This window comes from Magnolia sinica, chromosome 5 (genome assembly GCF_029962835.1).
Source record: "Magnolia sinica isolate HGM2019 chromosome 5, MsV1, whole genome shotgun sequence".
Lineage (NCBI taxonomy): Eukaryota > Viridiplantae > Streptophyta > Magnoliopsida > Magnoliales > Magnoliaceae > Magnolia > Magnolia sinica.
In genome coordinates this window covers 20,749,067-20,762,555 of record NC_080577.1, presented here as the reverse complement: position 1 = coordinate 20,762,555, position 13,489 = coordinate 20,749,067, and positions in this window count along the sequence as shown.

Genomic DNA, 13,489 nt, shown 5'->3' with positions numbered 1-13,489 from the left:
TATGGGTTCAACCGACCTGCATAGTAAATGATGGACATCCATTTTGAAGGTTAAAATCAGAAATTTTGAAAGAAAAAAAAATTTACTACTTTTTTATCATATTTGTTTTCATCGTATCTCTCTATTATTGTAATTTTAGGATTTTTGCCTTTTTTCGAAGTTGCTTGTAATAATATCAAAAATGTTTCTGTAAGGCTTATTTTACATTTTTATTTTTAACAAGTTTAGTTTTTAAAGAGATTTTTTGCTTTTTTGAATAATTTTAAATTACAATTTTGAGTCTTTTATAATAGTGATTTAATTGAGCCATCTTAAATCATTATTCGATAAAAATATTTAATTTTTTTCTTTTTTCCTTGTGTATTCAAGGCCTTTGCTATTGAGGAAGATGTTGATTTTATTATTATTTCATGCTCCTCCTTACATCATCCAACATTCCCCTTCCTTTATCAAGGGCTTTACTTTTATTCATCTAGTCATTGATTGGATGGGTAGGATTGCTTGATTAAGTTGACTTTCAAAGATGTACTCCATCCGTAATGGAGGTTTATTCCACCATTGATGTATTGTAAATTTACGATAGCATAATATAGGACTATATCAATTGGAGGTAGGTCATATTTAGTGATTCAAGCCATTGTTCCAATGAAATACATCCATAAAAGAACTTACTTAAAAAATCTTATAGAATGAAAAATCATAGAAATTCAAATCAATGACCCATAAAGTAACAGTCGATCAGTAAGATTGTCACAATCTGAATTTCAGGTATTGAGCACACATCTTAGACTCGAGATTTGCATCGCGACTTGTACACCAAATGCACATAATTCATTCAATACATTTAGGCAAGGACATACCACTGATATTATTAACGTAGAACCTAAGTTCCAATCACAAATAACCATAGTTTATATATTTAAAATCAAACATCCATGAATGTCATAAAAATGCATGAATGCATCAAGTAAGAAAATTGTCCACTTGCTTGAGTTAGAAACCTATCAACCCATATCTACCCACTAGCAAGCTTTTACCACTTTGTAGGCAGAGACAAAGCCCGCATCTATTCCTTAAGTAGGCTTCCACTAGTATAGTGGGCATCGGATAATAATTCTATCAAGTATACCATCAAGGGAGATCCTTCAAGAACTCAGGCACATGTTATGCATGCAAGAGATGGATGTACAATTATAACAACACAATTGTGAACCATGGATTATACAGGTTATTATGATTCTCGTATTAGAATCAACTCAATTTTCATACTATCCGATAACATCAATACATCAGATAATTTATAAGTTACATCCATATAGTAAATCAAGTTATAAGTTGTATCAATACAATGAAGCATATCATGAATTACATTAACACAATGAATCAAACCATTAATATAATCATCCTTACTTCTATATTAATACAATAATCACATCATACGTCCAATCAAATCAAGTAAGAGAACATAACGGCAACATCAGAGGAAGCATATAAATATATTAATAAACCAAATTATTTTAATTCAAATGGAGAGGAAACATGTTCGGATCATTTACCTATATCTAGTAGAGATGATTCAGTGAAGTAATTATATCATATCAAAATAGAGTTTCCTAATAATCATACACATGAAATCATTGAATGATTATAGTAATTCTCATGGTAGGGCCCACCTTTGATTGATCAAGTTCCCACTGCGGGGTTCTTAAAAGAATCACATGTTGTGGAATTATATTCTTTCGGACCCAACCTTTACTCAGGGTTTTAAACCATCATAAGTCAATGTGAGACCCACTTGATCACATCAAAGTGGTTGACTACCTTTTGACAACTCATAAATGGTCCATGTAAGTGAAATTACATGTCTTATAAGTTTACTAATCTAAATATTAAAGTTCGAAATTAAACAGATTTCTCAAAGTGTTTGCCAATTGAATTGACAGAACTATCAATCAAATCAACTCCAATAGATGATCTGTCTATCAAATCGATAACATATCGATTGAATCGATAAAATAAAAAATTAGAACAATTTCGACTCTGGACTATTTTCGACACATTCTATCGAATCGACTCTCAATCGAAGGTCGAATTGAAGGAAATCAAAAGTAATTAGTTTGGATAGATTTAATCAGAAATTTGGGGATCTTCCTAGTTTAACGATTTAAAGTCTAATTAGGCATGATTAATGGTCCCAATAAATCACCAGTCGTTTATTAATCAATTGCCAGAGATGGCCGGTGATCAATTTGATCCAAACCATTCATAATTTATTTTATTAAAACTACACAGCTTTAATGATCAACGTCGTCCAATCGATGCAGCCCACCAGATGGTCAGATCAATATAGAACTCTTAGATGTCAGCATCGTCTAATCATAAAATTTGAATAAACGGTCTAAATCAGATTAGATTTCACCCGTTCAATGATCCGATACAATAAATCATTACATGATTCATTGTTTAGGAATACCTCATATAGATGTGGCTAGAGGTGTACACGAGTCGAGTTAGCTCGTTAGCTCGCTTGGATCAACTTGGAAAAGCTCGACTCGGATCGAAACTATGTTCGAGCAGAGTCGAGCCAGTTTTATTGAGCTCAAAACTTTTTGAGTTGAGTCCGACTTGGACCTAGCTCGACTTGACTAGATATTGAGCTCGAACTCGACTCGGTTTGGCTCGGATTGATTTTTGAGTAAGTATATTAAAAAATAAACATAAAATCAGACACTCAAAATAAGCTTTTTTATATATATAAACCTTAACCCCATATCGCCCTCTCGTCTAGGCTGTTCACCCAACCCTAAAAACTCTAACCTCAACTCGAACTCGACTCTCTTCAGCACTCGAACGGCGACCAGCGACCAGTACCACTCTCCTCTCATCTATTTCTCGTCGTTCTCCAACGCTCGATAATGATGTTGCTCACCAAGTGTTTGATGAAATACTCAACGAAGTATGACTGGTGGCAAGGAAGGTATGTATATGAATCAAATACCCTTTTTTTTTTTCTTGATTTTTATGCTGCTTGGAAGGTGTTTGATAAAATACTTGTAAAACCACTACTGTTGTTTTACATACAATGAGATTTTGAAGGTGCAGTACATGTGTTTGTGAAAATGTTGCACAGGCAAACTTGGCTTGAACTGGCCCGAGCTACTGATTGAATCGAGCTGAGCTGGCCAGTCAAGCTCAAGGACCGATCCGAGCCGAGTTTGAGCTGGGGTCAGCAAGTGGCCAAGCCGACTCAAGCCGTGCCCAGCTCGACTTATGTACACCTCTAGATGTGGCCCATCTAATGGTCCAATTGATTTGAAATTTAGGATCCTATCATATTTAAGTCTATAATTAAAATGTTTGGTACATATATAATTACACACATCAAGATAATCTATTACAAATCTTTATGTCAAGTTGTAAGAGCACTTGCGCAAAGATTTGTACCTTCCCATTAGGGGTGCACACGGGTCGGTTCGGTCCGATTCTGGGGTGAAACTAGAACCAAACAATTCCTAACAAGTCTAGGATATTTGGAACCCAAACCCGATCGTTAGCACCCTAGAACTGAACTGTTAAAATCGGATCGGTTCCACGGTTTTGCAGGTGGTGAATGGCAAGAGAGAGGGAGAACCTGAGAGAGAGAGAGAGAGAGATGACCAGCGAGAGATAGAGGAGCAACAAGAGAGAGAGGACCGGCAGCGACAAGATAGGAGTAGCGAGAGTCGAGAGAGAGAGAGGACCGGTGGTGGTGACAGAGGGGACCTACGAGAGAGAGAGAGAGAGAGGATTGACGACAGAGAGCGAGGACCGGTGACAAAGAGAGAGCAGTTGCACGTAGTAGGGTTATGTATGGTTAGGGACTTAGGTTTTAAAATATATATATATATATATATATATAAAATTTAGATTTGGTTCCATGGTTCGATTCGGTTCAGTTCTACATACCCCAAAACTGAAAATTAAATCGAACTAAACGGTTCTTTAATTTTTTGAACCGGAATTGATGCACTTTATAACTGAACCAAATTAGACTGTTTAGTCGATTTCGGTACAGTTCCACAGTTCTATCGGTTCAATGTGCACCCCTACTTCTCATTGTGCAGTCCACATGAATAAATACATTTAACGTATAGTTAATTTGAATAGTTCATTGTATCAATATAACCTAAATAACTCACAAATCAAAGAAAAACATTTGGTTTTCCATCGATCAATTCAATCTACCAGAAGATCATTTTGACCCGATCTCCGAGATCCTAGCATAACCCAACCTCATAAATCAGGTAAACTGTATAAATTGATTCATCAATGTTCATATTACAAGTAGAAGTCCAGAGCTTTCTATGCGGAGAGCCCAAAGCTTGTTGTGCATGGATTGGAATATCTCAAGTTAGATTACTTATGTGCGTCCAATAGACAGTGGTGAACATCACAAGCCTAAGTTACTGTGCAATAAATTGTGCCACAGGTGAAACTCCCAAGAATTTCAACAGGACGTTTGGGGCTGTACTTATAGGCGGTGAAATCCCACTACGATGTGAGTGTGGGTGTGTGCGCACTAACGAGGCACATAGGTAAGAAATTTAATTCATACATATGTTCGTCCAATCCTTTCCATGTTTCTAGTAAATAAAATCTGGTCCAATTATCTCGTGGGCCCAATATTGAAAACCAATGGGTGGGTTATTCAGAGCCGTAGTTTTTCCCCCCCTGCAAACTGCAGCCTACCTGACCTGCAGATCAACCTGATTCTTGGCCTAGATCATCGATACAGTATCACTCTTCTGATGGATGGATAGGATCTTGGGACCATCGTTTCATGCTAGCACGTGTGTGGAATGTACATGAGCTTCATTGCACGCGCCTCTACGCTTGGCAAGGCCCCACATAAAAAATTAAGAGAATTTCTCGAGGTGCATGAGATCAGAGATTTGAAAAGCATAGCTTTTCTGCCTGTGTAGATGTAGATTATTGTTATTTTGAATCTTCCATATGTCTACAACGGTACGCAAATCTTACTCTGCATTTCCGGCTTTATAGATCGGGCTTGTGGTTCATTGGCTCAAAACCGTTGATACGATGGCCCCACCGTGGACGGCTGATACATTAAAAATCTCACAAATGAGAAACTACATTAAAAAAACAGCACTTGCCCATACATACAATATGCAAAAGGCATCGATTGTTTTCAATTGAGCAATCGTTGGTGGTTGAGTCATCCACGTGGCACAAAAATAAATCAACCCAAACCGTCCAAATCATGGGACCCACTGTAGATCTGTCCCACCCAAAAACCACATGGGCGATGGACGCGGTTTGGCTAGTGACACCATGATGTATGTGTTTTATCCACGCCGTCCATCCATTTTGAAAGATAATTTTAGGGCTTGATTTTAGAAATGAGGCAGATCTAAATATCAGTTGGACCACACCATGGGAAAACAGTTGTGATTGAATTTCCACCATTAAAAACTTCCTAAGGCTCACTGTAATAGTTGTTTGACATCTAACCTGTTGATCAAGTCATACCAACTTGGATGAAGGGAAAAAATATATAATAGCTTGATCCAAAACTTTTGTGGCCTTCAAGAAGTTTTTAACGGTGAGAGTTCAATCAATACTGTGCAGTCTACTTGAGATTTGGATCAACCTCGTTTTGGGGATCATACCATAAAATGATCCGGAAGAATGGGGGGATGGCATGGGTGAAACACATACATCATAGTGGGCCCACAGAGCACCGACCACTAACCGATCCGTTTCCATGGGCGATCCTACCGGTCTGATCGGTGATCATAAAATGGATGGTTAGAATGAAAATGATTAACTACCCAAATTCAACGGCCCATGCAAACTGAGGAAAGTTTAAACTGTCTATTTAATTCGAATTTAGTGATGTGGTCCATCTGTTGTGGGACATTAATTAGACGGTTTTGATCGTTGTAACTTCATTCATTTGCAGAAACCCAAATAACACTTTTTTTTCTTTTTTTTTCTTTTTTCTAAATTCAACATCAAAAGCATACCCCACTCAAATCTCAATCAAAGCAAAAGGGTTAATCCAATTTACGCTTTTTCCTTCTCTTTTTCTTTTTTTTCGAAAGGGTTATAGAAAGAAAATGATCAGATACAGCTGCCGTATCAGAAGTTCCGAAACAGGCATTTGTTTCCGCTAACATATCACATGAGTAGAATATCCAATCCGTGAAAAATCTGGGTCACATTAGGAAAATTACACAGAATGAAAATCAGGACGATTCATTCATCGAGAAGGGCACAGTATCAAAATCAATGGACAGACAGTAGTATGACCCAGTGTTGTGGTGTAGTTAACTCAATGAGTTAATCAGAATGATTTTCATTTCAGGATATCATAATTGTGTAGCCCACATTTTTCACGGATTGGATTTACCACGCATGTGACCTTTTGGAGTGACAGAGAAAGCTGTATCAGAACTAGTGATACAGCCACTGCATCTGATTGTTTGATTAATCGCTCTTTTTCTCCCTCACGTCAACGCTATCAGCTGCGGATATGAAGGAAACCCTAGACCCTACATGACACGGTCCGTTAAAGCGGTGGGATTCCAAAACCCACATCCCAGATTCCCGCCAGGATCCAACGGCCACCGATGCACCGCAATTGACGTGGCTACTCCAAGCCGTTGATTGTCGTTTCCTTTCTTGACACCTCCTGACGCTGACGACACGTCCTTGGACGCGTCAAAACTAGGTGGCAACGACGCGCAAGACGTGCTCTTAAGTCTTAAGAAATCTCCGACAGCCGAAACTGGCAAAAATTTTAACATTTGGTGGGGTCCACAGGATGTATTCTGCTGGATCCGAATATCTACGCCGCCCGATTTTAATGGCAAGCACGACCATTAATTCTCTCTGTCTAAATCTATGGACGGCGTGGATTCGTTGAGTAGTTGGCGGAGTTTCCGTGAGCCGTTGATGCGGGAGCGGTGCTCACGCGATTCTTTATTTTCTTTCTTGTCTGGGCCTGTGTTTTACTCAATTGCCCATGCGCGAGCTGCATTCGCTAAAAATTACGTAACTGCCCCTGCACGTGGTTTTATATTTCGGGTCCGTGTAAGCGTTTCAACCTTTCGCCGTCCATCGATTTTCGGGTCGAACCCACGATATTTATTGAGCGCGACTTAGCTGCGACCTAGGACGGCGATGTGGGTGGAACCCTGACCGAATGGCCCCCATCTCTGTATGAATTTTTATATCCATGCCGTCCATCGGTTTTTTCAGATGTTTTTAACCCTTAGTAAAAAAAATGAAGTAGATAAAAATTTCAGATGAACTACACTATAGGAAAAAGTAGTTATTAACCATTAAAACCCTTTTGTGGACCACAACAGTTTTGGATCAAGATTATATTTGTTTTTTGCTTTCATACGGATCTTTGTGACCTTTTCAAAAGGTTGGATGGTAAATAAACATTACAGTGCACCCTAGGAAGTTTTTTATGGCGAGCCTTCAATGACCACTGTTTCCTGTGGTGTGGTCCACGTAAAATTTTTATCTTTTTCAATGTTTTTAAATGGCTTAAAATACTCTATAAAAAAAATAAGGACAGTGTAGGTATACAATCAATACGTCCAGGTAGAACCTACGGTCAGGTCCCACTCATATGGCTGGCTCCATGGTCGCAGCCAAGTCGCGCACATATTTATTGCTGTGCTGTCGTTACACGTGGCTGGCGAATGTAGCCATTAGTTTATACATACGTGCGAATGTGGCACGTGTGTAATAGATAGACTGTTTACCCCATCGACTCGTTTGAGATCCTGTAAATGGATGTAAATGACAATTACCGTTTAACTCCATTTCAAGTGTAAATGACTTGTTTTTGGATGCTAGTAAATGAAATGCAATGAAATACAGTATTCTTATACGTGTCAGATGGTATGGTGATCCATTGAGGGTGGACCGTTAATCAATTTCTTCAACCATTCATCTCCACGTATGGCGCGGCCCACCTGATGAGCAGACCACAAGTACATGGACGAATTGGATTTAAGATTCATGATAGGTTGGCACGTGTGTGGATTAAGGATTTCTTTTCGCTACTCGCACGAGACGCAGATGGGCTTTATTGGGAAGCGGCTTCGGGGATCCCTGACTGTGGAGCCCACCGTGATGTGTTTGCCTTGTATCCACGCCATCCATCCATTTCGATAGCTCATGTACGGAACTAGCCCAAAAAATGCAGCAGATAAAAATTTCAAGTGGCCCACACCACAAGAAACAATGCTATTCAACGCCCACCATTAAAAACTTCTTGGGGCCATCGGAACGTTTATTTGCAATCCAACCCGTTGATACGGCCACAAAGACCTGGATGAAGGGGCTACACAAATATCAGCCTCATGCAAATTTTCGTGGCCCACAAGAAGTTTTTAATGGTCAATCACCGCTGTTTCCTATGATGTGTTCTATCTGAGATTTGGATCCGCTGCATTTTTTGGGCTCCTGCTCTAAATTGAGCTGGCAAAACGGATGGACGGCGTGGATATAAGATAAGTACATGACGGTGGGCCTCCGATCCTATCCGCGTCCGCTTTATTGCATCAGATTGGGCATACGATACTTTGATACTCTGACAAACGGTGATGGATGATACACATGCACTCAGAAATAACTTAAAAATTATACACGTGTCAAATAAGCAATTGAAACTAAGCCATTAAAACTGTACGTACCACTTTAAATGAATTACGATGCAGAAATTAAGCTTATTTAATTATCTGACTATCTGATCAGTGGACATTTGTTAGACGATTAATAATGACAAATTCCAACGGTCCAATTTCAACAGACAAGTGTCCATGCATCGGAGTAAATTTCCTTAATTTAGTCAGTGTACCATTTTCTAAGTGAATGTGAATGAGGACCATTCACAGCCAGAGTATCAAATAACTCCCCGTATAATAACTGTCCCCAAAACCATGCAATATTACCGGCATGGATGCGAAAAGACCCCTTTCCCTGTTGACACCGACCTCTGTCCGTGTGGGGCCCGACTGTGGTGTGTATGGCATCCAACGGCTACGTCTGCTGTTTTCTGCCACTTCTGCCGCCATGAATAGCGCGCAGTCACTCCATCATGCCTGAGTGTTTTCTCCAACTGTTTTTAGCGGTCATGATTCATGCACGTGCGATGGATCTATCAATCTAGACCATTTGAATTGCTAGTACATTGTACAAGCGGGTAAACATTTTATTCTGCAACGTCTGAATCGTGACAACCGTTTGTACGGGGGCGACGACATAAAACTGGCATTGATTGGATGATCCTGGTCTTTGATTTGGTGGCATTCGAATCAATGGCTGAGAAAAAAATAATCAATAAGATAATAATAATAATAAACTAAAAGCTGTCATTTGATCAGTCTAATTGTAAGCAATCATGCTCTATAATACTGACCATGTTGCACGTGTAAATCCACTCCTTCCAAAAAGTGGGGTTCCTCATTTGAACCGTACATAAATTAACCTTATAGAAAATTCGAATGAGCCACAACAACGAGAATAATGTAAATTTGCTCATAAACCACTAATTTCTTATAAGTTTTGGAGCTGGTTGATTATATCCGCACTTTATTTTATGAGTTGTATATAATTAATGGATTTGCTGAAAGACACGTGGTGGCCCCCAGCGATGTTATAGTTGACATCTCATTCCATTCATTTATTGTGTCATGGCCGACTTGAGATGTAGATGTATTGTTTTCTTTTTCTTTGAAGCTAATTACCACACCGAGAATATAAGTGAAATATTTAATAATATAAATGTAGGTTGAGACCTTAGAAAGTAAAGAGGATGATTATAATAGTTAGAGAAAATTGGAAATTTTGAATTTTGCAACTTAGCATCTATTCATATGTATAAAAAAACTCGTTTTAGTAGTTTTGAAATACAAATATGAATTGAAACCAATGACTCTTAGTGGGTAACTTATCTTAGTTTTTACTTATTAAGTGGGTAAGTATATTTTTTAAATAATATATTTTTCAGTTGATGCCTTTCTTAAGTAACTTATGGAAGATAAAAAAACTAAAAAAATTAATTGAAGTGATTCAATAATTTTAAATAAGAAAAATTACTTATAATTAATCATAAACTAAACTTATTTATCTTAAATAAGTTACTTATCTATTGCTATTATTGCAAGAATAAAAAGTAACTTGGTGGTATCCAAAGTGTCCTTAGGCCCTGTTTGGGCGCGTGCAATAAGGTGGAATAGAAGGGATGGAATCATGGCTACCACTGCATTTATGAGTTGCAGTGGATGGTCGATTGCATTGCGTGTACATGTGTATCCCATGCGCAGCAAATGACATGTTTGGGTTTCATGGGATTGCAATCATCTCATGGGTTATCCCATATGGGTTTGTTTGGATTGCCCGTTAGATTGAAGTGGATTTCACATAGTGTCATCACATCCTCCATCTTCACCCAATGTGGATATCCGAGCCATTGATTGCATGGTATCTGCATTGGGATGAATGATCTATTCATAGAAATTGTGATTTCGTGTATAACTGTGGCCCACTTGATGATCATTGCGCACAGACAGGACTACATGATGAGCGGCTTAGATCTCTCACGCATGTCCCGTGTTTCCAAGCAACTAGGGAGCAATCAACATTTCGGGTAAAGCCGCTGGCCCACTGTAAATACACGAGGAGCATGTCCTAGAACTGGATACGTGTGCCATGTTGCCACATGTATCATTCCCCTCCCATCTCTTCATTGTAGCAAAGAGAGGCGTACATTAGCTCTCCCATCCCAAGGATTTCACAATCCCACCGACTCTACTGCACGCGCCAGTCCCTCTTAAGACGTGGAGAGACGTCCGCCATCCAAATAGCTCTGGAGCCGTCACATTAGGGATTAGCGAATCCCATCCCTCCTAATACCGATTAAGCTACTGTATTTCACGCGCCCAAACAGGGCCTTTGGAATTAGACATCACCTTGTTTTAAAATACAGGATTTCAATTCCTGACATGTTGATAAACTCGTCTAAGTAGTTGAGTGAAGTATGTGAGTAAAGGCTCAATTGGAGTGTTCGGTCTAGATTACTAACATCTTAACCACGAAGTGCTCAAATCCTCACATGTGCGACAGGTACCTGAGATCTAGACCAGTCATTTTTGTTGGCTTAAACTAAAAATCACTTTAGTTAGATGGTTCTTTTCTCCTTATAAGAAAACGTGCCTTTGGCCTTGGCTTAGAAATGTAGTTAAAAAAGTTAAAAACTAGGACTAAAACCTTTAGCATCGATTATCCAAACAAATACGCCCGAAATCATGCAATTAAAGGTTTTAGTCTTAAGGTGCATTTGGTGAAACTTAATTTCAATATTTATCATTAAAAAATGTTAATTTTTGGTGATTTTGCTAATTCATACCATTTGGTAAGCAAAAGAAATTTAGCCCTTAAACGAAAAAATCATTTTAATTTTAAGGATTTTTTTAAACCACTGTAGCTTGCTTGAAACTTACTTGGAATGTAGTGAGTCATCTCCCTTAAAAATTTTTGTTGAATGTTGATCAAAATATCCCTGTCAACTTTAAAAAATGATGAGCTTACACTTAAGATATAATGGCATGACTTCTCCTTAGTCCACATTATGACCAATGACTGAAACTAACAAGACACTGGATTTCTCTCTCCCAAAATCATTTGTGCGCTACACAACATGACTTTTAATATATGTAACTTCTTTAGACCCCACAATGATTTATGTTTTAGATTCACACCATCCATCAATTTTTACATATCATTATAGAGCATGAGCCTAAAAATGAGGCACATCCAAAGCTCAGGTGGACCGCACCATAGAAGCAGCAGGGATTGAAAGAATACCATTGAAGCCTTCTCAAGGTCTACGGTGAGGTTTATTTGCCATCTAAGCTCTTCAGGTGAAGGGAAAACATAAATATTGATCAAAGCCTTTTGTGGTCCCAATAAGTTTTCAATAGTGGGTGTCTTATTCATGATGTTTCTAATGTTGCCCATTTAAGCCTTGGATTTTCCTCCTCTCTTTTTTTTTTTTTTTTTTTTGTATAATTCCATCAAATGGTATGGAAAAGTCGATGTATGGTGTGGATCTAATATATATGTCATGTGGGTCTCATGGAAGTTCTGTTAGGGGACCGCATGAGCACACATGAATGAATCAAGCAAAGTACTTCAATTGTAACAACTAAGTCCAATCATAAACACTCCAAATTTAACTTAGAAAAACCATTTCAAGAAAAAAACCACAACACCAAGCGATAAATATCACTATGAAAGCATAAATTGTATAGAAATAGAGAGAATACTTGATTTGAACAAGCTTTAAATCTCCCCTTATAAGCCATTGAAACCCTATGAACGGATTAGAAAGCCTTAAAATAAAAACAAATCTCACAGATACACAAACTCTATGTAAGTTATACACAATAGTTCGATGGGACTTCAATGGCATTGAACATCATTTGATGTCATCGAACAGTCTTCGATGGGATCATACTAACATCGAAACGTTACAACGACTAAACATGAAAAATTAAAATTTTTACGATGTCATCAAACAGCTTTCGATGGCATCGAACATGACACCCAAATTGTCAAACAAATAACATAAAAAATTTCAGATTTTTCCAATGACATCGAGCAAGACTTTGATGACATTGAAGTCTGCTCAATGGCATCGAACTGTCATCGACAAACATGCTGATTTACATATTTAAGACATTAATCAACAAGTTCCACATGTCAAGTTGCACCACAAAAGCATATTAAGTGAGACCTCGACATCACTTGTGATGGTGCGACCCTTACCGTGGTGCTCGACGTGTGTATTCTATATCCACTATGTCCATCCGAATTTCTAGATCACTTCAAGGCATCATTGTACCCGGTGCTTAACATCATCGAAAAGTTATGATTATTCTACCAATAAGAGTATAATTCATGGTCTATTAATTAAAGGGTTATGTTTGAAAGATGCATGTGAATGAGGAACAAGTGAGTCATATTTGGTGGCAAGGCAATAATATATTTTGTCTTATATTCTCCAAAAATTAGATATTGAAATAATAGTGTCAAGCATGTTCAAACAAATGTGGTTTGTTTTTACCAAGCGTGTTTCGGTAAGAAAAAATACTTATTTTTAGATCTTATGATTTTTTAAAAACAAATTGCCAAATGAATTTTTTAGCACTAGTAAGTACACAAGTTCAAAAGTTAAAATTTCAGCAGCAAAATGACACTTTAATTTTTGGCAACCGAGACTAAAAAGCCTTTTACTTTTAGTTCATTAGTAACAGTAGCTAAAAGTAAGCTCACACATTTAACATTTATTTATTTATTTATGGTAGTATTTGTTCAAACCATCAATACCATTTCCAACGTTGGTTGAGCACGACTTGTTGAGTTAGGTTGATCTCACAGACAACAGCACCCAAGCACCCCATGA